General features: G+C 36.5%; 1 protein-coding gene across 3 annotated transcripts in view; it reads right to left on the bottom strand.

The window, feature by feature from the left end:
• nrip1a (nuclear receptor interacting protein 1a) overlaps positions 1-23,548 on the bottom strand; it is a 195,709-nt gene that overhangs the window by 121,056 nt on the left and 51,105 nt on the right. For all 3 annotated transcript variants that reach the window (XR_007934836.1, XM_028800145.2, XM_028800144.2), the window contains exon 2: positions 15,558-15,626. The gene's annotated coding sequence lies outside the window, so the exon portion shown is untranslated. The remainder of the gene's footprint in view (positions 1-15,557; positions 15,627-23,548) is intronic.

Genomic DNA, 23,548 nt, shown 5'->3' with positions numbered 1-23,548 from the left:
CTTTGCTCAATACTTTGTCGATGCACCTTTGGCAGCAATTACAGCCTCAAGTCTTTTTGAATATGATGCCACAAGCTTGGCACACCTATCCTTGGCCAATTTCGCCCATTCCTCTTTGCAGCACCTCTCAAGCTCCATCAGGTTGGATGGGAAGCGTCGGTGCACAGCCATTTTAAGATCTCTCCAGAGATGTTCAATCGGATTCAAGTCTGGACTCTGGCTGGGCCACTCAAGGACATTCACAGAGTTGTCCTGAAGCCACTCCTTTGATATCTTGGCTGTGTGTTTAGGGTCGTTGTCCTGCTGAAAGATGAACCGTCGCCCCAGTCTGAGGTCAAGAGCGCTCTGGAGCAGGTTTTCATCCAGGATGTCTCTGTACATTGCTGTAGTCATCTTTCCCTTTATCCTGACTAGTCTCCCAGTCCCTGCCTCTGAAAAACATTCCCACAGCATGATGCTGCCACCACCATGCTTCACTGTAGGGATGGTATTGACCTGGTGATGAGCAGTGCCTGATTTCCTCCAAATGTGACGCCTGGCATTCACACCAAAGAGTTCAATCTTTGTCTCATCAGACCAGAGAATTTTGTTTCTCGTGGTCTGAGAGTCCTTCAGGTGCCTTTTGGCAAACTCCAGGCGGGCTGCCATGTGCCTTTTACTAAGGAGTGGCTTCCGTCTGGCCACTCTAACATACAGGCCTGATTGGTGGATTGCTGCAGAGATGGTTGTCCTTCTGGAAGGTTCTCCTCTCTCCACAGAGGATCTCTGGAGCTCTGACAGAGTGACCATCGGGTTCTTGGTCTCCTCCCTGACTAAGGTCCTTCTCCCCCGATCGCTCAGTTTAGATGGCCGGCCAGCACTAGGAAGAGTCCTGGTGGTTTCGAACTTCTTCCACTTACGGATGATGGAGGCCACTGTGCTCATTGGGACCTTCAAAGCAGCAGAAATTTTTCTGCAACCTTCCCTAGATTTGTGCCTCGAGACAATCCTGTCTCAGAGGTCTACAGACAATTCCTTTGACTTCATGCTTGGTTTGTGCTCTGACATGAACTGCCAACTGTGGGACCTCATATAGATAGGTGTGTGCCTTTCCAAATTATGTCCAATCAACTGAATTTACCACAGGTGGACTCCAATTAAGCTGCAGAAACATCTCAAGGATGATCAGGGGAAACAGGATGCACCTGAGCTCAATTTTGAGCTTCATGGCAAAGGCTGTGAATACTTATGTACATGTGTTTTCTCAATTTTTTTATTTTTAATAAATTTGCAAAAACCTCAAGTAAACTTTTTTCACATTGTCATTATGGGGTGTTGTGTGTAGAATTCTGAGGAAAAAAATGAATTTAATCCATTTTGGAATAAGGCTGTAACATAACAAAATATGGAAAAAGTGATGCGCTGTGAATACTTTCCAGATGCACTATATAATATTTAACAACACAACTAATAGAATAACACAGACACATTTTTTTGCCTTGGTAACATGCTGATAGAAACATGCTTTGGCCAGGTCTTTATTTGCTTCTTGAACTGCTCAGTTTCGATCTATGGATATTATTCCCAGTGGACATAGTAAGTGGTGATACTTGCCCAAATATCCCTTAACCTGAAGGGTCCAAAAACTGACAGAGGTCAGCCACAGGTCTACAGTGTCCAGGCAGATCTCTCACTTTAAGTGATATTCTGATTTAAAGTTTATTAAACCATCAGTTAAAATCTATCAGCTTTACTAATATTGATTCTACAGCTGTATTTCTTCACTGAACCCTGTCCATGACATGTTAGGTCCTAATTAACTGCTGTCTCGACCGGATAAATCATTTTGTGATAATTAATAAAAAATAATTTTTGATACTTATATGCCAGCAGTTTTGCCTTCCAATTTATTAAACATGTATTAATGACAGCACATATTAGAATTTGGACACCTTTGTAAATTCACCAATTCAAAATCATATTTAATGACAAGACATGCTGTATATTTCCAATATGAAAAAGGTTTCTGAAATGTAATGCAGTACAATTTAGTGGAAAAAAGTTTTGCATGGCTTTGGTAGTTTTCATGGATTTAGAATAAACCACAACTTTAGCTATTACTCACCCTAGACTGAGTTAACACACAGAATGAAAGAATTATATCTCTGAATGTGAATACCTGTCACAAAACCTGATAAGAAGCAGATGCACCTGTATCTTGTAGTTCTAGTGAACAAAATGATGAACAAGGTCAGCAGAGTCAAAATGCTGTCACAGCTAAACTGCCTTGTTGGAGAAAAAAAGTAAAAAGGTGAACAAAGGCATCAAAAACAGGTACTTGAAAGAAATAGCTCAGAGGTTTTTTAAATACCATAAACAAAATCCACTAACTACCTGAAACGATTATAAAATGGCCAATGTTGTATTATTCAGTTTTTTAAACTAATGTAATGCTTCTGAATTTGGTGGTGTGTGTTGTACATGCATTATATTTTGGACACCAGGAAAATCACTGCTCTATTTAGACAGGTGGGTTAAATTTGACAAATATTTACTTCCTATTTCAAACAAGTCTAAATCCCATTGATAAATAAGTACAGAAGATGTATGACATAAAGAAGATGCACATCTAGTCTCCAACATATTTATGTTTAAAGATAAATATTAAACTGAAGTCATCCATCCATCCATCTTGTTTCATAACTTGATAATTCCAATTCAGGATTTCATGAGGCAGGAATGGCAGCATTTGGCACTAGGCAGGAACCAACCATGAATAGTTTGTCAGTTCAATGTACGTAAAAATCCAAATTCTTATATTATGTTAAAACATCAACACTAAAGGCTTTATGACTGCTGTAACTTCACACAACACATAATTATTGGTAAACAGGTCCTAACATGTACCAAACCTGTCAGTAAAATCAATAATTTAGATTGGAATGTTTCATACTGAAAGTATACATTTCTCTGAACAAACTGTACTTAAATGTGCATTAAAAATGAGTGTACTTTGCATAACAGGTATAAAACAGTAGAAAAGAAAGCACTAACATGCTATTCTTAATCAAATTATTTGTTAAACTTCTAAGCTGACACAACACATCTTTGTTCTTAATACCAACATAGTCTTAATGTTACTAAACCATCAAAGAAACATTTTTGCATCCTCTTTTTGTACATTATATTTTAAGTTTCATTTTAACCCTTTTTTCATTTGCAACTCAGACAAGCTAAGCAAAGCATTAAATGTTCATAGCTTGCTTAAACCTGAAGGAAGTATGAAAACTGCAGCTGTCAGGCCAAGATGACAAGCATGTCACAAAAACAAACATCTTTAGAGAGCAACTTGGGAATGCAGATAAAACATCTGTTTTTCTTCCTTGATCTACAGCTGTATTGACCCTATCAACCATCATCCCAACTTGAGGACTAGCTATAGTGCTCGTCTCGAACCACCCTTACTTAAAAGAAGAGGACGACATGCATCAAGACTCTTTGCAGTGTTGGCTCCTCAGTGGTGGAACGAACTTCCTCTTGCTGTACGAACAGCGGAGACCCTCACTGTCTTCAAACGTCGTCTGAAGACACACTTCTTTAAACAGCACTTGGGGGACTAAAGTCCCCATACTTTTTTCTACCCTTTTCTCAAAAAAAAAAAAAAAAATGTACTAACTCCTAGTACTAACAACTTACTATTATTTTCTTCTAGCATGGTTTTGTGTACAACTTGGTCAGCGGTAACTTGTTTAATGACAATAGATTTAATCCTAGCCTTAAAGACTGAAGTACAGTCGTAGACTACTAAGCACTGTTGTAAGTCGCTCTGGATAAGAGCGTCTGCTAAATGATGTAAAATGTAAATGTAAATGTAAAGGCTTTTAGTGCGCTACAATAAAAGTTTGTTCTGTATAATTTTGATAGTCTTGCACCTTCTTAGTATTATTTAAATGTATTTAATATATTTTTTACATTTCTTAGACAATGTAAGACTATCATTACTCCAGTGTATGTTAGTCTTTGACTAGTAATGACATTACTCGTTATAGCAACCGGCTATGCCCAGAAAAGCAACCAAAACAAATTAACAAATCTGAGCAACAGGTTTGATGAATTAGGTGTGATTTCACCTTTTCTTTTTTTCTGCAGGAAGAGTAGAATGAAATATAATACACTACTGTGCTTTATTATGAAAATCTGAATGTTGGAATTTGCGTGTATTAGAAGAATAAATCCAGGGGTTAAAGGAAGAAAAATTCCTGAGCATGATGCTTTGGACCAGAAGGCTGGTTATTGCAAAAAACTACAATAATCAAAACATAAAAAGGAATGTGTGCAAAATTTCTATATTATATAAACAATGTAAATAAAGAACACATCTCAAGTGCTTACTTTTGTTACACATTTCAAGTGGCAGTTATTGCAATGAATACATGTAATGAGAATATTTTAAGCTCTTCTTTTTGCTATGACAAATCAATGCTGAACTTATTCAATAACGGAAATGAGAAACCACAACAATTGCATGTTAAATACATGTAAATATACACATTTAAATAAATGTAAATGTATACAGTTGTAAACAATGAACAATACTAAAGTCCTATGAATATAATCAACTAAGAATGCAATGACATAAATTAGGCTTGTCTGCTAAACAATGCCTTAACTGTAGAGTAATACCATGTGTAATTAAATAGTTGGCTTGTGTGTTTCAAATTGTCAATCTTAAAAACAAATTTCAGTCCTCTGTGTGGATCTTATTTTGAATGGTAGGTCATACTCTAATAAATACAGCAATACATACTGTATATGTTTGGTTGCATACATGCAATTGTGGTAGTTGTTACTCCTGGCAATATTAATATTTATTGGAGAACATGAATAAGAGCCCTGTGTGTTTGATCTAAATAATGCCATAACAGTAACTTTTTTCCACACCTGTGTTATACTGTAGCTTCTTAGAATACACAGTGCAGAAACATGCACCAGTTTCTTTAAATGTCAAGTTTGCACATTTTCTGCAAACAAACCCATTGCTATTTATTTTTAATACTTAATTAATGTGTTTTCTCCAGTCTTAACCAAGTTTGTTTCCATCTCAAGTGAAAACCTTGAATTGTACATATGATTACCCATAAAAAGCAGATTGCTAATGACTGGTTAAAAGACTAACCCGTTCATATACCACAGATAATTATGAGAATGCAGCTGGAACATTGTTTAAAATGAATCCAAAACAAAACCAAGTTGGTGTTGTTTCACATGGTTGCTTCTGCTTTAAGAAAATGGCATAAAGGCCTGTGAATATTTTTATGAATTTGAAATATGCTGGAAGTCCAGCGTGTTGCCAAAAGACTTTAAGCCTGGTAAATATGCATTCTTGTACCATGAACCTTTTCATTTGGTTTACCGAGAATACTGACTGTCACACAATGGCCTGCCCTGCCAGCTGACAGAGATGTTTAAAATAGCAGCCCATGTTTGAAAAAAGAAAGACTTCTTTTTATCACTGGACAGAAGGCTGTTTGTGTCACTGATGATAATAGATGCTAACAAATCTTATATATAAAGCTCATAGTGGGTGTGTGGAGGCTGTGTTTGTCTGTTCTTTATACAGTTCCACACCCTTGGTCCTTCCTCAACAAAATTTTGCACACATATCCCGCTTTGTCAGGAAGAGACAATAGGCTACTTTGGAACCTAAATGTTTGACCCTGCAGTATTGGGATGGGGCATTTTTACTACAGTGACTTTTAAGAAGGGTGCCTTTTTATAGATTTTGACCCCTGAAATGAATGTAATTTATTTAAGAGCTCCTGTATTTGAGCAAAATGATTTGTCAAACATAATTATTGTCTTGAGAAACAAATATTTATTTTTTTAATTTTATCATTATTAACTTTGTTTTGTTAAAACTCCTCCTCCTAAGAAAAGGACTGTAATTGGCATAGTGTCAAATATAAGTTAGACAGTCTGCCTTAAAAATATTTACCCAGGCAACATCTAGTACTGTTGCTAGTCAAAATAATAAATAGGCTACTCATGGAAGTGATATTCAAATATAAGATGGCAACCTGAACATATAATGTAATCTTGCATAGTAGCCACAGAGTAACACAATTCATTTTTGGGACATGTTAAAATTTTAAATTCAGTTTTGAATATTCAAACTGTAATATAAATTTGAATTTACAGAACATGGCATTTCTACTTGAATGTAACAAAACTATAATGTACAGCTAAGCCAAAACATATATGTAAAAACACACCCAGGCAAAAAAAAAATTACAGAATAGGACAACTGCCATCACAGTCTCTTTAAATATATATACTACAGTAAGTAAACTGTTAATCAGCTACTACTAATAAAGGTGTAAGTTACAGTCTCCTATATAAAATACTCCCTTTGTCTTGTAATTCTTTGTTTTGTGGCAGTATGTGTTTTTTGATCACTTAATTTTTGTATCACTGTTCTTATATCCATTCAGTATTACCATTCTTAGTTTTCCATTTGATGTCTTTAACTGTACAACAAGATTTCAGGAATAGTTCAGAGTAATGACGTTCCTTGAAAGTTATATTCATTGCAAAATTTCAGTCTCTTTCCTACAAATTCTCTCTTCATAAACTCTCTCTTCCCTGAGATGTATCATGTCATCTGCCCTGTCTCATGTTCTATTACATTGTTATCATGTTTATTTCTGTAAAACTCCATACAAAGTAATTTTGTGTGACATGCTCTAAATATAGAAACACTGATGTTATTCGAGAAGTAACATTGAAATTATGTTTTAAATACAGATCGTAGTATTGCATATTTATTGTGTTATTCTTTTTATTTTGCGACAGGGAAAACATTCTTACAGAGTGCACTTCTCAGTTTGCACTTCAGTGACACATGCATGGCTGCTTAAAACACACGTCAACAATGTACATTAGTAATACATTTCAGCAGGCTAATATATTTTACAGCACTCATGAAAAAGAAGAATACATTTAAGCTTAAGCTAGTAAAACTGATAACTAAAAAGACATAATTAACTTTTTAATTATTAAGGATAAAAACAATTTTTAACCACCACACTCCCCCAAGTCATTACAAGAATACTTAATAAATAAAACAAAATGAATATGACCTTGGGCTTCTTTTATGAACATTAAATTGGAGAAGCTGTTGAAAAGCTTCAAAAAGGAACTGAAAAAAGGTCAGTTATTGTGTTTTTCCCCTATGCATGATTATTCTTGGAACAATGCTTATGAGAAATCAATTATGAAGCTGAAGTATATTTCCTATTACACATCAAGGCCTTTTGTCCACTGTGTCTTTTTTTGTCCATAAAGTCTTTTTTGATAAAAGAAATCTTCAGCGAGCCTTGTAAGTATTCAAAAACTGTGCTCAGCCGTGCACTTTAAACTGTCAACATCTTTTTCCTGCATATTAAAGTTTTAACCTTAGTCTGACCTTCAGTGTTAAGCAAACAAGTCTGACCTCCCAATAAACTTTCCTCTGAACCTCGCTTGATGATAAGCACTACTTTAATTATATTCATTTACATGGACCTGACATTGTTCCAGAATGAAGTCAGTGTTTGCAAGGTTAGGGAAAGCAAGGGACATTAGGGAATTAAAAGGTTCAACTATTCAGCAATATGACTAACAATAATGGAAGAGTTTTCTGCAAAGCCTAAATGACAAAATACTGTAGGTATCTAGTATTTTTCCACTCTACCAAATGTGGGTACAGTAAATGATGCAGAAACACTCATTTATTGAGGTTTACTAAAGCTAAAATGATATAGTTACACTCTAAAATTAAACTTCAATTAACAAAAATGCTTCAACTTAGAACGACTATTTTTACATAAAAATTACAGCTTGTGTATATTTTTATGTATATAGTTCTCCCTCTACCTACATCTTGGGGTACCTGTTCACCTAATCTTTCTCTGCCATTTGCTCTACCTGCCCAAACAATCCACAGCATAACACCTAAGACCTTCACAGCAAGTTTTTGTCATAAAATAATATTTGACCTTCTATGAGACTCCACACATACATTTGATCAACCTCATCACATTATTTTTAGCTCTGCTTCATGTTCCACTTTCATTGGCTGGGTTTCATTCCCAAACAGCATACTACACCTCACACATCCTTCACAAATTTTATTGTTAAAATGCCAGAGGGAACTCTGAATGACAGACAGCTCCCAGAATTTCTTCAATGTACCCTGGATATAACTACTGTCCCCACAACTCCATCTACGCTCAACAAGACTCTAAAGTGTAGAGAGAGGGATTCTACTATAGGAGAACCCAACTCGTTGTTATGTGGTGCAGGACTAAATTTAAGAGTTGTGAGCAGACATTGGAGGGCTTAGACTTTATTAATGTGTTCAGGAGCAGGGAATTGAAGATCACAGCATTGACATGCCACTGAAAAAATTATAATGTTTCATTGTACAAGCGTGTGAAGTCAGAAAAGAAAAAAAAGATACTATGTGTGTCTGTGATGCGGCAATGACTTTGCTTTTTAAAATTTAAGTTTTCCGATGAATTATTACAGGCATTGTAGTATGTATGATTTGCATCTTGTAAAGGCTGATGCACAATAGTGAGTACTGAGTGGGGTATGCGTTTTTTTCCCTTGTACATTCATCACTTTAAGAATCCACCTAGGCTAAAGTATAAGCCCAATTGAAATGTCTTTTAGATGAGAAAACAGGAATGTAGTTGGGAGAGGGAGAAAGCAGGCAGGAGTAGGACAATATTTTTTCAGGAGCAAAACGGAACTTTGTTAGGAATGGCTGGGAGAGGGATTGCAAAAATCATTCCTTTGAAGACCTATACTCCTCTTTACTCCACTATATCTATTATATACCCACTTTCAATAAACATTGGATTGAGGTCCCCCCCCCCAACACTTTTACCATGCACACCAGACACCCACCTCTCCATGCTTTCTTCGCCTCCAACTAGGAGTGGGCGGTATGACCAAAATTCTATATCACGGTATTTTTCTAAATTATCCCGGTTTCACGGTATTGGACGGTATTTTTTTCCCCATGCATGAGTGGATGTTAACCACATTTTCCACTGCAATTACTGGCTAAGAATAACCTATTCCACTGTCAAGAGTATTGTACAAAAAAAAACATTTTAATGTGCACACAAGTATTAATACAGTTTTGCATTGCCCCATAAAGTGATAGTTTTCAAGGGGGTGGCACTAATGGAGAAGGTATCACATTGCATGACAGATGCAGTCAAAATATAGAACCTTTTTATTGAACAAATTTTGCAAAAACAAACTATAATTTTGACAACATATTTTCAACCATACAAAGAGGCATTTAGACTTAGTAAAATATCCAGAAGTGCTTGTCAAAAATTGTATTGCACCGAATATGTCTTAGAAAAGGAATAAATAGTAAATATTTTTTGTAAACCAACTACACTTTCTGTTAATGTTAACAATCTCTGTCCACTGACACGTTAAAGTGACTTTTTAAACAACTTTATCATCATTAAACTGCATAATATTTAAACTAATAAATAATGACAATAAAATAAATAATAGTATTATTACTGATAGTTGAACTATTACTTCAAGACTTCAAGCCCAGGTGCATTACACAGTATTCACCAAATTAAAATAAAATAAAACAAGTGCAACTTGGTGATGACATCTTTACCAACTGAACTATCATTTAGGCAAACTGCATTAATATGGACCTTGCTTCAAGCTAAGCTATACTGGGAAGAAAAAAACAAACTATATGTCAAGAACAAAGTCGACATTTCCACTTTATTCTCATAGTTTACTTCATAATTAAAGTAGAATGTCGCAAACTAAACTTCTTCCTAAAATCAATGTTTAATCAATTACTTAATTTACCCCGTCATAAATTAATGCAGCACATTAAATGCTTTGTGTTACGTTCCCCGACCCAGTGGTTAATCACTACGCTTCTTAAACTGACTTCCTCCGCACTAACAGAAGACAGCGATCACCATACAGAATCCATTCACTTCATGATATTCCTGCTTTCTGAAAATTTAGAATGCTAAGATAAATACTTGATATCATTTTCATGATGAAATGCATTAAAGCAGGTATTACACATGCATGGTAGTGAGGCGGTAGTGCTGCTCCCTCGCAGTAAGGGGTCCCCGGGTGTATGTTCAGTGTAGAGAACTTTATGGCAGGTGTGACGAGGCTCCAAAAAACTGGATGTATGAATAGCTATCGCACAGGTTTAACTTAAATATTGTGTAAATGTTGGGTTTGTGATCTGCTGGTCGGAGACATGAACACAGAATTCAATGCATGTTCTTCTGAGCGGGCTCTCTTTATTGCATGCATGCTGTCTCTGACGTACCAAAACCCCAGTTCCTATCCTTCCTTTTTCTTTCACCACATAACCAATCACCACACGATAAACGTCTTTGTGAAATTAAAACTAGTTATAAACTTAGCCCACGGAGTGTTCAGAACTTTAAAAATATCTTCGTTATACATGTTTAATTATGCCATCCATTCAGAGTTGCGCCCATCTCTGAACGAGTTGCCAGCACATTGCAGGATGAATACAACCCCACATCCTACATGACTTTGAAAGGAAACTGAAGCACGCCGAGTAAACCCACCAGAAAAACATGCAAATGCAAGGCAGGCATGCCGCCGTGCCCCCATATGATTAATGCATGCTTTAATGCATTTCACCATGAAAATTATATTAAGTATCTTATCTTAGCATTCTAAATGTTCAGAGAGCAGGAAGATCATGAAGTGAATGTATTCTGTGCGGCGATCTCTGCCGGCGCCTCCTCTTAGTGCAAGAAGAAGTCAGTTTAAGAATCACTTAACACAAAGCATTTAATGTGCTATATAACTTATGACGGGGTTTGAGAAAATCTAGTAAATTAAATATTCATTTTACGATGAAGTTTAGTTTACGATGTTCTACTTTAGGGCGGCACGGTGGCGCAGTGGGTAGCGCTGCTGCCTCGCAGTTGGGAGATCTGGGGACCCGGGTTCACTTCCCGGGTCCTCCCTGCGTGGAGTTTGCATGTTCTCCCCGTGTCTGCGTGGGTTTCCTCCAGGCACTCCGGTTTCCTCCCACAGTCCAAAGACATGCAGGTTAGGTGGATTGGCGATTCTAAATTGGCCCTAGTGTGTGCTTGGTGTGTGGGTGTGTTTGTGTGAGTCCTGCGGTGGGTTGGCACCCTGCCCGGGATTGGTTCCCTGCCTTGTGCCCTGTGTTGGCTGGGATTGGCTCCAGCAGACCCCCGTGACCCTGTGTTCGGATTCAGCGGGTTGGAAAATGGATGGATGGATGGATGTTCTACTTTAATGACAAATTACGAGAATAAAGTCAACATGTCGACTTTCATCTTGACATAAACGGTGAGAATAAAGTCAACATGTCGTCACACTATTACACAGTACCCAGGTACATTACACTGTATTGAAAACAAATAAAACAAGTACAACTTGGCTTGCAGTATTATCCAGTAGTATAGAAAAAGTATTTACACATCTGACCTTTTAAAACTAAAGTATCTCCAGGCGACGGACGTGACTCCTTTTTTTCGGCAAAAGTTCTTCTGTTCATCATGTTCAACTTTATCGTCGGCTTCAGTTTCGGAATGTTCTCTGTCCATTTTCACCGCGTAATATGCTACCGCTACCTATTTGGTGGTGTAGCAGTGAAAAAGAGCCCTAGTGCAACAAATCTGTGTTTAGCGGTGTAGCAGTGAAAAAGGTCCCCACTTGAACAGTTTCCAGCTGCGCCACGTTCCGAACTTCATTTAGGCAATTTAAACCGGTGTTACGGTTTAAATATCATAAAAAAAATAAAAAACGGTTTTCGGTATGAACCGGTATACCGCCCAGCACTACCTCCAACCATAACCTTTGTCTTTCCTGTACAGTAATCCCTCCTCCATCGCGGGGGTTGCGTTCCAGAGCCACCCGCGAAATAAGAAAATCTTCGAAGTAGAAACCATATGTTTATATGGTTATTTTTATATTGTCATGCTTGGGTCACAGATTTGCGCAGAAACACAGGAGGTTGTAGAGAGACAGGAACGTTATTCAAACACTGCAAACAAACATTTGTCTCTTTTTCAAAAGTTTAAACTGTGCTCCATGACAAGACAGAGATGACAGTTCCGTCTCACAATTAAAAGAATGCAAACATATCTTCCTCTTCAAAGGAGTCAGGAGCAGAGACTGTCATAAAGGCAGAGGAAAATCAATAGGGCTGTTTGGCTTTTAAGTATGCGAAGCACCGCGGCACAAAGCTGTTGAAGGCGGCAGCTCACACCCCCTCCGTCAAGAGCACAGAAAGAGAGAGAGAGACAGAGAAAAACAAGCAAGCAAAAATCAATACGTGCCCTTGAGCTTTTAAGTATGCGAAGCACGGTGCAGCATGTCGTTTCAGGAAGCAGCTGCACAAAAGATAGCAACGTGAAGATAATCTTTCAGCATTTTTAGACTAGCGTCCGTATCATCTAGGTGTGCGAACAGCCCCCCTGCTCAATCCCCCTATGTCAGGATCAGAGAAAGTCAGCGCAAGAGAAAGAGAAATGTAAGCTGGGTAGCTTCTCAGCCATCTGCCAATAGCATCCCTTGTATGAAATCAACTGGGCAAACCAACTGAGGAAGCATGTACCAGAAATTAAAAGACCCATTGTCCGCAGAAACCCGCGAAGCAGCGAAAAATCCGTGATATATATTTAAATATGCTTACATATAAAATCCGCGATGGAGTGAAGCCGCGAAAGGCGAAGCGCGATATAGCGAGGGATTACTGTATTCACTTTTAGGTTTTTGCCTTCCAAAATAGCTTTCCATTTCATTACCTTCTATTTCAACTCTGCTTTACTTTCTCTTATCAAAATTAGATAATTTGCAAAAAAGAAAGCTCCCACAGCAATTCTTGAAACACTTCTCTGGTCACCACCTCTATTACTAACACAAAATGTAACAGATTCAGAATAGGTCCCTGGTGCAAGCACACCTTTACCTCAAGACTTTCATTATTCATATCTCTATAAATTCATAATGCAGCTTCTTTCCCTTATCCAGTTGCTTTTCCTATAGATAGATAGATAGATAGATAGATAGATAGATAGATAGATAGATAGATAGATAGATAGATAGATAGATAGATAGATAGATAGATAGATAGATAGATAGATAGATAGATAGATAGATAGATAGATAGATAGATAGATAGATAGATAGATACTTTACCAGACAAGAAAGACTGTGCTTTTATTCCATTTCCAGGCATTTGACTAAATTTCATTTCAATCCCGATTCCTTTCTCTACCACTATCTAGGCCACCTTCTTCAGTACCTGCTCAAAAAATCTGATTGTTTTATATGACCCAAACTCTATCTGTTCACCATTTCCTTTGTATACTGGAAAAAGCGCACAGTCATGTGTGCACTCTGCATTCATGTTGTACAGGACTGTCATCCATCAACTTCAAGACCTTCTGCTGTCTTCAACATTTCCAACATCACTCCAGTTGAGCCCGCTTCTTTACTTTTTTCAGCGCTTTTGCAACCTGCTTTTTCAAAAACATACAGCTTGATCCTTTTCTCTTGGTCCATTTTCTAACAACAAACATCACTATCCCATTAATTTTCTTTATTCAGCATCTTCTGAATAAAACATGGTGATTTGCATTGTATTTAAAATATTATATTTAAAAATGTGTACAATCACTCTATATTTGCTAATAGTAAAATATAAAATATGCTGAATTATTTAAATATTTACTGTAAATAAAACTTCATTCATCACCCTCATCACCATTTTAGCAGGTATTTTCTGTGTTTATCCAGGTTACCCAATTGACCCAAATCTTTTTCTTCCACTCTTCATGGCCCAGGGAATCCTTTCGAGCAAGACACATACTTTTCATATCATCAGACAGTGCCTCCAAGAATATCATTAACTTGGTCTTATACTCGTCTCCACCTTCATCTTGGTGCACAGCTACAGCCAAACTATCTTCTGTCATTCACTACACAAGCCCAAATTACATTAATCTTTTTTAAGGTCTCTCTCTCTTAATTCTAAATTCATCATCTACTAATTCCAGGTAACTCCACATACCCATCTGAGCCTTCTCATCTCTATTCTTTCCAGTTTTGCTTCATGTTCTGCATTCATTCTACATGTCTCACTCCCATAGACCATACTACTTGTGACACAGCTTTCACACTCAGTGCCAGAGAGACTCATTTAGAAGTCAGAGTTGAGGACAGTTCCCAGAATTTCTTCAATGCACACAACACCCCCTTCATCACTGCTGTGTCTACACCTTTATCTGCACTCAATATGTGACGTTAAGAAGCAGAACTTCCATACTTTTAAATAACTCTACTACTGACACATCGAAATTTTTAAATGTATTTTAATATAATTTAAAAGGTTAAAATGGATTCTTTTGAGATGGTGTTTGGAAACAGTGTAATTAGCAAATCTTTGCTTCCTCACATGACACATTTTATGCACCATCTTTCATAAAAGGTTCTGTTTAATATCAGTGAGAATGCTAGAAAAGTCACAATGGGACAAAGCCATTTTCCCCAGACCCATATAAGAATAGCTACCACCATTCATTATATTCTAAAACTGGAGTAAAAATGACAAGGAATTTGAAAAATACCATGTAATATCTGTACTTTTATTGTTAATGGCTGCAAATCTTTAAGACTAGTAGAAATGTTTAGAAAAACTATATGAACTGTTTTGAGAATTGCACTTGGCAGTGAGATTAATAATGCTTAAGTGAATGTGCTGAAACAACTGAGAAAAACTGTAAATGGGGGCCATTCTAGTTCTTTCAGCTAAGGAAGACAAATTTTGAGGTAAGGTAGCGAAACTCTAATCATGGGGCTGGAAAGTGGCTATGTATTGCATGTTGATTAGCACATGCAAGTAAGAATTGCACTGTATTGTGTATACATGACCGTAAAGAGCCCATAAACTATAAAGGTGTCAGTGATATGTAAAACAATATTGATTTTTTTCTGCATTCACTTGCAAAGTCTTTTGATTTGAAAAAAACATTCTAATGTATAAAAATCTTTAATTATCATTACTGTCAAAATGATATGGCTAATTATTTTTGCCATACCACCCACGTCTTACTTAAGATCCAACTTCACATAGTGCAAACTTTAGACTTCTATATACAAGCAGATTTTCAATATAGAACGACCAAGGACTAATTCTCTTCAAATCTGGGCCACTTCTCCACACAACAAGCAATTAAACATTAAAAAAACAAAATAAAACAAATTTAAAGCTTCCTAATGAACCTACACTAAAAAGTCCATTATGTTTTGAGCTTGTTTATATCAAGATAAAATGATCTATGTTCAGATAACTGGTAAACTGTAACCAAAGAAAAGTATTCCTGAATTTCAAACAGATGTTTAGCATAACATAGTTCAAGATAAAGTATATTATACATTAATTTGAAGAGAAGTAGGAATAGCTATTATATAAACAACATTGCTGATGAAGAAAACAGTATATTACTTACAGGTACAGCTTTTAGCAGTGGTGAAGTTCAGTGGTTGGTTTCTCTATATTTCTGATTCATAGAAATAACCTAGAAACATAAAATAAAGTTAGATTAAAATCACTCTAAAAGGTGTTAAACCAAAATGCACCTGGTATAGATACAGTTATAAGAGAAGATTACTCATACAATGGAAACAATAATTGATACGTGAGGTTCAATATTAAACCCCGACAACTATGAAATGTGTGTCTGCAATAAACAATGTCAACAGGATGTCATTTCAAACAATGCTGAGCATGACTCTGACATCACTAGAACAGGTATGTTCCAACAATATAGTATAACTAGCTGTGTAAGCCCGTGCTGTAAAATGCACAAGGTCCTAAAAACTATTGAAATCGTCAGAAAAAAAACTGAAATGTAGAGTTAATTGAAAGGAACTACTCTGGGCATCTCTCTCCTAGGAGGTTTCACATTGTTTGTGCATTAGCAGTTAAGCGGCTGCCTTTCTTTGGAGGTTTCGTTTTGCCAACGTGCTCGCCTTACTTGTGTATTAGTGGCGGGAGAAAAAGTAAAAGGGATACCGTTTTGCCGATGTTAGCGGCTAAGCGACTTTGTCTTTCTTCTGAGGTTTCGTTTTGCTGACGTGCTAGCCCTGCTTTTTTTATTAGTGGCTATGCGAGTTTTCTGTTTCCTCGGAGGTTGAGCCCTTACCCCGACCCCTCCTCTCACTGCTGGGCCGGACAGACACACATACTTCCACGCCTAGACATTTATATATAAGATTTATAAAGTATGTTACCCACTTGTACACTTAAAATTTCATATTGAATGAAAAAGTCCTAAAAGGCACTTTCCAAGATTTCAGATTATTACTTTATAAATACTTCGGAACATAAACTTTATGTTAATTTTAGATCAAGAGAGAGAGTTTGCATCATACACAGTTTACCAATAGGTTCAAGTAGGGACATGTAGTGATCACACTGAAAAAAAGGGTATGAATTAAAAAACAAAAAAGCTTAGCTTTTTAACATAAATGAATTTAGTACATGTAACATAATACAGTAAATTGAAGTAAAGCAATTGTTTTCATGTTTTGAACATTATTTTGTCAAACAAAACTAAATTTATGAATAAATATATTTTCATTATACTGTACACCATCTATACTTCCCTCCAAAACTTATAAGCTTGAATCTTACATAATTAGCAAGGTGTTACTTGAAAGGCGGTATTTTCCTACTTCTCAACATCATAGAACCAAAATACTGTTCATTTTAAAGCTCACCACACATAATGATATGTGTAGACAGTGGAAATATCTACCCAGTTAGAATTGCAGAATGTTTAATGCAGAAGAAGGAATACAGTATCAGAGATCTAAGAAACATGTCCAAAGCAAATGGTAACAAGCAAGGCAAAAAGAAACAAAGCTGTTAATTAAATTCATTTTAATAATTCTAATATCACACAAAGACAATAAGTTAAAATTAATGACAAATTCATCAAAGGATTACGCGTAAAATTCTGAGGAATTAAACAGTAATTTTACATCCAAACCACAAACTGTTCCCTACCCCCTCACCTTCAGCTGAAAACAAAAACAATCTGAAAATTTGAAAGTGTTTTAGAAACAAAAGCAAAAATGTACTTAACATTTTACAAGCTAAGAAAACACCTATTGTATATTTTCCTACATTCCAAGTTCAAGAAGATATAAAAATTGAACAGCTGGTGCACTACATTATTGTTAGGAAAAAAAAGGCAGAGACAAGTATAAGAACTAAAATAAATCTAGCACTGTATATAGAAAAAGATCTGTTATCTGCATTTTAAATTAAAATTAAAAGCACCCCAAGCACTCTGACACATACAAAGAAATATTACACTGTGTTAGGATAAAAAGGTTTACTTCTTTTTCAGTATTTAATGTAAATAAGGGTTTGCTTTCAATTTACCTCTGTTGTTGACAACTGCCGGACTGCTAGTATAAATTAAATCCCTCTGAAAAATCACTCAGGTATCATTTCACTAATGAATTTGTTTCAACAAATGTTGATTTATCCAAGTTTTGTCGATACAGCAGAGACAAATAAGTTTTTTAACAGAAGACATGCAGTGACATACAATGCATTTTAGAGATTAAATAATGCATAGAAAAGTACAAGAAAAGAAAACACCAACACAAACACTGGAAAAATGACTATAAAAATCAAACATAAGCATCAGTATTCATTTTGATTTGGTTCACATATCTGATTTTACTGCTGTGGATTCTGGTTAGCAAAACGTGAAACATGTCATCCATTGTATACATACTGTATAGTGTTCACTCAAGGCATTCTCCTTGTGCTGTTGTCCCAAGGAGGAAGAACTTTTAAGAACAATAACTAATAACTGTAATGATTCTCTCTGATTGATGTCTGTGATTTTTCTAATTAATGTTTTTTTGTCATATCCCCACATAGGGAAATCCAGAAGAGATACCTAACTTATGAGTCATTATACTCGCAGCATAAGAACAGTCTTTGTACTATTAAACTGGCAAGAACATGCACAAGTTGCTGATTAACCTCTTAGCATTGTATTTTATTCCAAAAAACAATTACAAAGCATTGCATTTTTTTTGCCGTGAAAACTTATATTTTTATTAAATCTCAAAAGTATAATAATGATACAAATAATAATAGTAATGATGAATAAAAATAATATGAAATGAACAATAATAACAAAAATTGTAATAATAACAGTAATAATACTACTACTGGCCAAAACAGTATATAATCTCAAAATTTGTCCTTTGTGTGGTAAATCTTAAAGTACAGTGAAAGACACAATCCATCGTCATAGTCATAACAGTAATAGCGTGTTTCTTTTTGGATTTTCTTTCCAGATTTATCAGTTTTTGAAAAGCACACTGCACAGGTATGAATTGGAATCTGTTTTCTTTTCTGTTGGAGGTATATAATCAATAAAATATCTACCAATAAGAAGCCTTGGATTGATCCGTGATGTGCTGGGTCAAACATGTCTCTTTAGCGGAAGTATGAACGGTGGATGTGAGGCAATGATTTGTTCTACAAGGTGGCATGTAAAGTTTGCATGACATACAGTTTCATCAGCTTTTTGTTTGTATTGAACAAATGCACTCCAAATACACTGTTCCACCAGATGACAAACTATCTTTTTGTAGTATTTCTTTTGTTGCCTCCGGATAACGGGATAGAAAGTCAATTATTCATCCCCATGATCTACGCCACCCATCAAGTTTTTGTAGTCAACCACAGCACAAGGCTTCAGAACATGCTTCTTGCCTTTTGCCTATACAGTGACCATATCTGCATTATGTGCAGTGCTAAAAAGACAAACATTTTTCTTCATTTCCTTTTCAAGACAAGCACTTTACCATTCTGCCAAGCTACTAGTGCACCTCGCTGTAATTTAGCTCTGCCAAAGTCTTCAGCCATGCCATGACGATTGGACTCACTATTCTATATTCGTCAGTCTTTCTTTGCAGCAAGACGTGAAACAGCTTTGGTGAAGAATAAAAACTGTCCATGTTTACACAGTAACCTTGATCCACCAGAGCATCTATCAAAGTCAACACCAATGACATAGCAATGCTGTATTGATTGCATTTTAAATCAAACATTGTCCCTTTTCCTGTGTACATAACCAAATTCACAAAGCTCATAAAACTTTATGCCAAATTTTGCTCTTTTTTACGCCATGTACTGTAGACATTATGCCTTTATAAGCCATGAATCTTTCTTCGATGCAAACATCATGGCCTGGAATATAAACGCTCTGAAATTTTGCTGTAATGGCCTGGTATATCTCCCAAATTTTCTTCAGTTTGGGTGCTGGATGGGTATTTTAATCAAAGTCTTCATTGTTAGTAAAGTGCAGATATTTCATAATTAATGAAAACATGCACTCAGGCATAATTTCTCAAATGAACGGCAGCACTGACAGCACTTTTTCAGCCTGAGTGATTCTCAGTTCTAAATCTTATGCAAGACACATTTGTACAGTTGCCCAAGTGACACTTGGGACTAACACTTTTAACATTGTTTTTGCAGCCCAAGTAACATTCAGGTCTAATGCTAAGGAGGCTGCATGCACCGATAAGGTAACACCACTGCATGCCAAGAGGGGGCACAGTTGCTAATGTCTTCACCCACTTTCCTCTGCAGTTCTGAAAAACACTCAGAACCCGACTGAGATCACTTCCCTTAATTCCTTGAAAGACCCACCTCTTCCAGGACCTACAATATATAAACCCACCAACCACCAGAGGATTAAAGATGGAATCTATATTTTGCAATACACAAGTCTGACACCTTGTGTCAACCAGCTGAGGTCATACAACCTTTCAGTTTTTTTGCTCTTGGTAATTATCTTTTTTTTTTTTCCCCATTAAGTGGGGTTTCATCGCGAATATGCCTCAGTTCTTCGTTTTGCATTGCCTCATAGCTCTACAACATATATATCTTTTGCTTAGTACTTACTGAAATTGTTCCATTCTTTTATTTGCACTGTGAAAATGTGAGGGAATAGGTAAAGAATATTGGGAAATTGGTGCTCAACATAAACGTAAGTTTTTACTAGTGTGAATGTAACAGTCATGGCCTATTGCAGTTTTCCTGTTTCTATTTGCAACAGTCTATTTTCTGTGAAATGTTGGGGATAGTACATTCATGATTGATATTATCAACAGAACTTGTGTATATTGAAACAAGTGAAGACCACTTATATTTAATGTTAATCTTTCTAAATCAACTCTTCTATCACACTTACTCAAGAAGGTTAACAGTGGCATTCACCATGATGCCCCTCAGTCAGTGAGAAGAAATTTTCTAAGTAAAAAAGTTTAGTGGCTGCTGCGGTACAGCTGTGTTCAAAATTCTAGGTGCCTGAATCCTTTTCTTCAAAGAATTACTGTGGCTGTAGTAACAATTATATAGTTTATTGTTTTGGATAGAGAAAGAGGATGACTGCAATTTTTGTAGATCTATAAACCATGCTCATATGGACACATATTAAGGTATGTTATGAATATTTGAAAATTTTCCAACAATGATTATAGTCTTAACTATACTGTAATCACAGAAAATGTCATGATGGGGTAAAATTTTTGACTTTGCCTTTTAAATAAATTTACACATTTTAGGCATAACTGCTCACTATTTTACCTCTTTCAGGGTGATGTTTATGTGTCAGTCTGTGTGTCAGGATAAATTAGTGCAGAACAATGTGGTGCCCAGCTAATGCAACATTTTAAAGGGTGTAAAAACATCTCTCTTCACTTGTTGTCTTCTCTTGGTATCTTTCTGCTCTCATTTAGCAATGTCATTGAAAGTGGGTCCAGGCTCAAATCCTAGACAGGACTGTTGGTGCCACTTTCCTGGATAGAAGGCCAATATAATGAAAAGACAAACTGAGCTCATATGCTCTCCCAGTAAAATGGATTGCAACATTCCTCAAGTGGAGCTTCCATTTGGACACACAATGAGCTTTATGGAAGTTTCAGTTCTGACAAGCAGCCTCATCAAAGTTCTATGGAACGGCATATTTACTTTGCTGGATGCTTTGCTCCTGTAGTGGATGGGTGCAAAAGAATATATATTGAACCACATTTATTAATGATCTTAAAGTGAATGATTCCTACAGGTGAAAACCTAGAGTTTCACTCTAGAGTTTCATCAACAAAGTATTTCAAAAGAGTTTTACATCAATAGGATTCAGAGCTCCTTCTTGAAGGTATCGCTGAATGTTCAGACAGAAACTTGATGTTTAAAAATGTATGTTAATTCTTCTTCTTTGGTAAACAACATTTTATTTTACTGACCAATCTGTCCAAGATGTCTGGCAGAAGCTATTTAAAATGGATTAACATGAAAGCCAGTACATACATTATGTAATATACAGAAAAGGTATTTAGACAGTAGACACCAAATGCTCAACACCATTGTAAAACGCAACTTAAATAATTATCAAACTTGCTGGCATCCTAACTCACCAGCTGAAAAGGAAGCATGTGATCTAGACACTGATGTATCAGCTGGTGCAACTAGAAACACCCTTCAACTATAATTGAACCATCAGCACAACTGTACTTGTTTAAACTTGTATTATATTAGATATAGCCTCTCATTTTAAAATAAAGCAATTCAAATTTGAATAGTGCGTGTATGAAGGCTCTCCAGGTATGGCAAGTTCAGCCACAATTTTGGCCATTTTGCTTTCCTCTTTTCAACTTTGTCTTGGTACAAATAACACGAGAAATAAGACATATGAGCTTTCTGCTATTTACACAGTCCAAAACATCCTACTGTCATTGTGGGGTTATTGTACATTTGGTTTAACCCTTGTTGGGATTTAAAAAAAAAAAAAAAAAAAACTACAAGTTTATAGCATTTGCTATTTCACTATCTGTATATTTATATTTGCCTTTACTATACCTGATACACTTCACCTCCTTCTCAACTGTTCTTTTACTACTACAATACTAAAAGTATCTCTGGGTCATCTTTCACCGTATCTGTAATATTCCTCTCTAACTGCCTTTTAGCTTCCTAAATATCCTTCTTAATGGTTTCCCTCATGTTTTCATAGGTCCGACCATTGCACACCTAATACAACTGTTTTTCCTTGGCAGCTTTTTTTTTACTCCTAATTAACCCACTGCAGAGTTTTTTTTAATTATCTACTAATTCCAAAATTTGGGATGTATCATTAAATTTAAAACATTTCTAAACCTGTTCCACTGCTCCTCGAATGTTTCTACATTTAAAAGCATATCCCATTTATCTCTTTTAGCCTTTGCCACATCTATGCAAAATTTGCTCTACCAAAATTAACTTTTAACAGTTTTAGTTTTACCATCTGTGCTCATCCAGAACATTGAGAGATGTATTATACAGGGTGAGCCAAAATGAATTGCCACATTTCTCAAGGTTATTGCGTTAGGTAGAGGCCGCTGAGTGGGTTGGGGTGGGGGTCCTTTGATAGGCGATCCTTTGTAGTTTTCAGTCGGCAAAATGCTTTGGTTTGGTGCTCACCATGCTTTCACTGTCAAAGCGTTCTTCAAATACGCTTACAACGGATCCATCACCACTTTGCAACGCACTTCCGAACGCATTTCAGCATTCCTCTTAACGGTGACATCCCAAATCAGAAAACAATTCTTCAGTGGGTGGCTAAATTTAGACAGATGGGTACAACATTGAACAGAAAATCTCCAGGCCGTCCTCGGACTGTACAAATGCCTGAAAACATCCAAGCTGTAAGGGCATCAATTTTGCAGTCTCCTAGATATTCAGTGTGCAAACATGCTTCTGCCTTAGGCATTTCCAACACATCCTTGAGGAGAATTTTGCATGAGGATCTTAATTTCCATCCATACACTGAGAGAGACTGGGAGAGCCATAGAGAGTTGTGTGGGAACATTCTGCAAACCGTTCATCGAGATGCCATCACTATGTGCAGTGACGAGGCAGATTTCCATTTGAATGGTTGCGTAAATAAGCAAAATTTTGCTATTGGGCTGAAACCAATCCTTGTGAACTTCGTCAGAGACCCCTGGACGTGAGTGTGTTACAGTTTGGTATGCCATTACAGCATTGTAGGCCCTTACTTTTTTGAGGAGGTGGTAGCAGCGGTCACCGTCACTTCAGAAAGTTACATTGAAATACATTAGAAGTTTATGCTGCCCCAACTGGAAGGAATGGATGTAGTGGATGCCTGGTTTCAACAGGATGGAGCAACAGCTCATACGTCACGGAGATCCATGCAAGTTTTGCGGAGATGGAGCTGATCTCCCTGAGCAGTGATGTGGGATGGCTTCATGTTCACCTGATCTTGCTCTATGCGATTTCTACTTGTGGGGCTATTCTAAGAAGGTATACACACACCAACCTCAAAACCCTGAACCCTCAAGGGCACTATTTGCCACAAAATCGCTGTTATTCCCCTTGACATGGCTGAATGAGTCATGTGAGCTT

Source organism: Erpetoichthys calabaricus, chromosome 4 (genome assembly GCF_900747795.2).
Source record: "Erpetoichthys calabaricus chromosome 4, fErpCal1.3, whole genome shotgun sequence".
In the NCBI taxonomy this organism is placed as follows: domain Eukaryota; kingdom Metazoa; phylum Chordata; class Cladistia; order Polypteriformes; family Polypteridae; genus Erpetoichthys; species Erpetoichthys calabaricus.
This window is presented reverse-complemented; position numbering and strand designations above follow the sequence as displayed.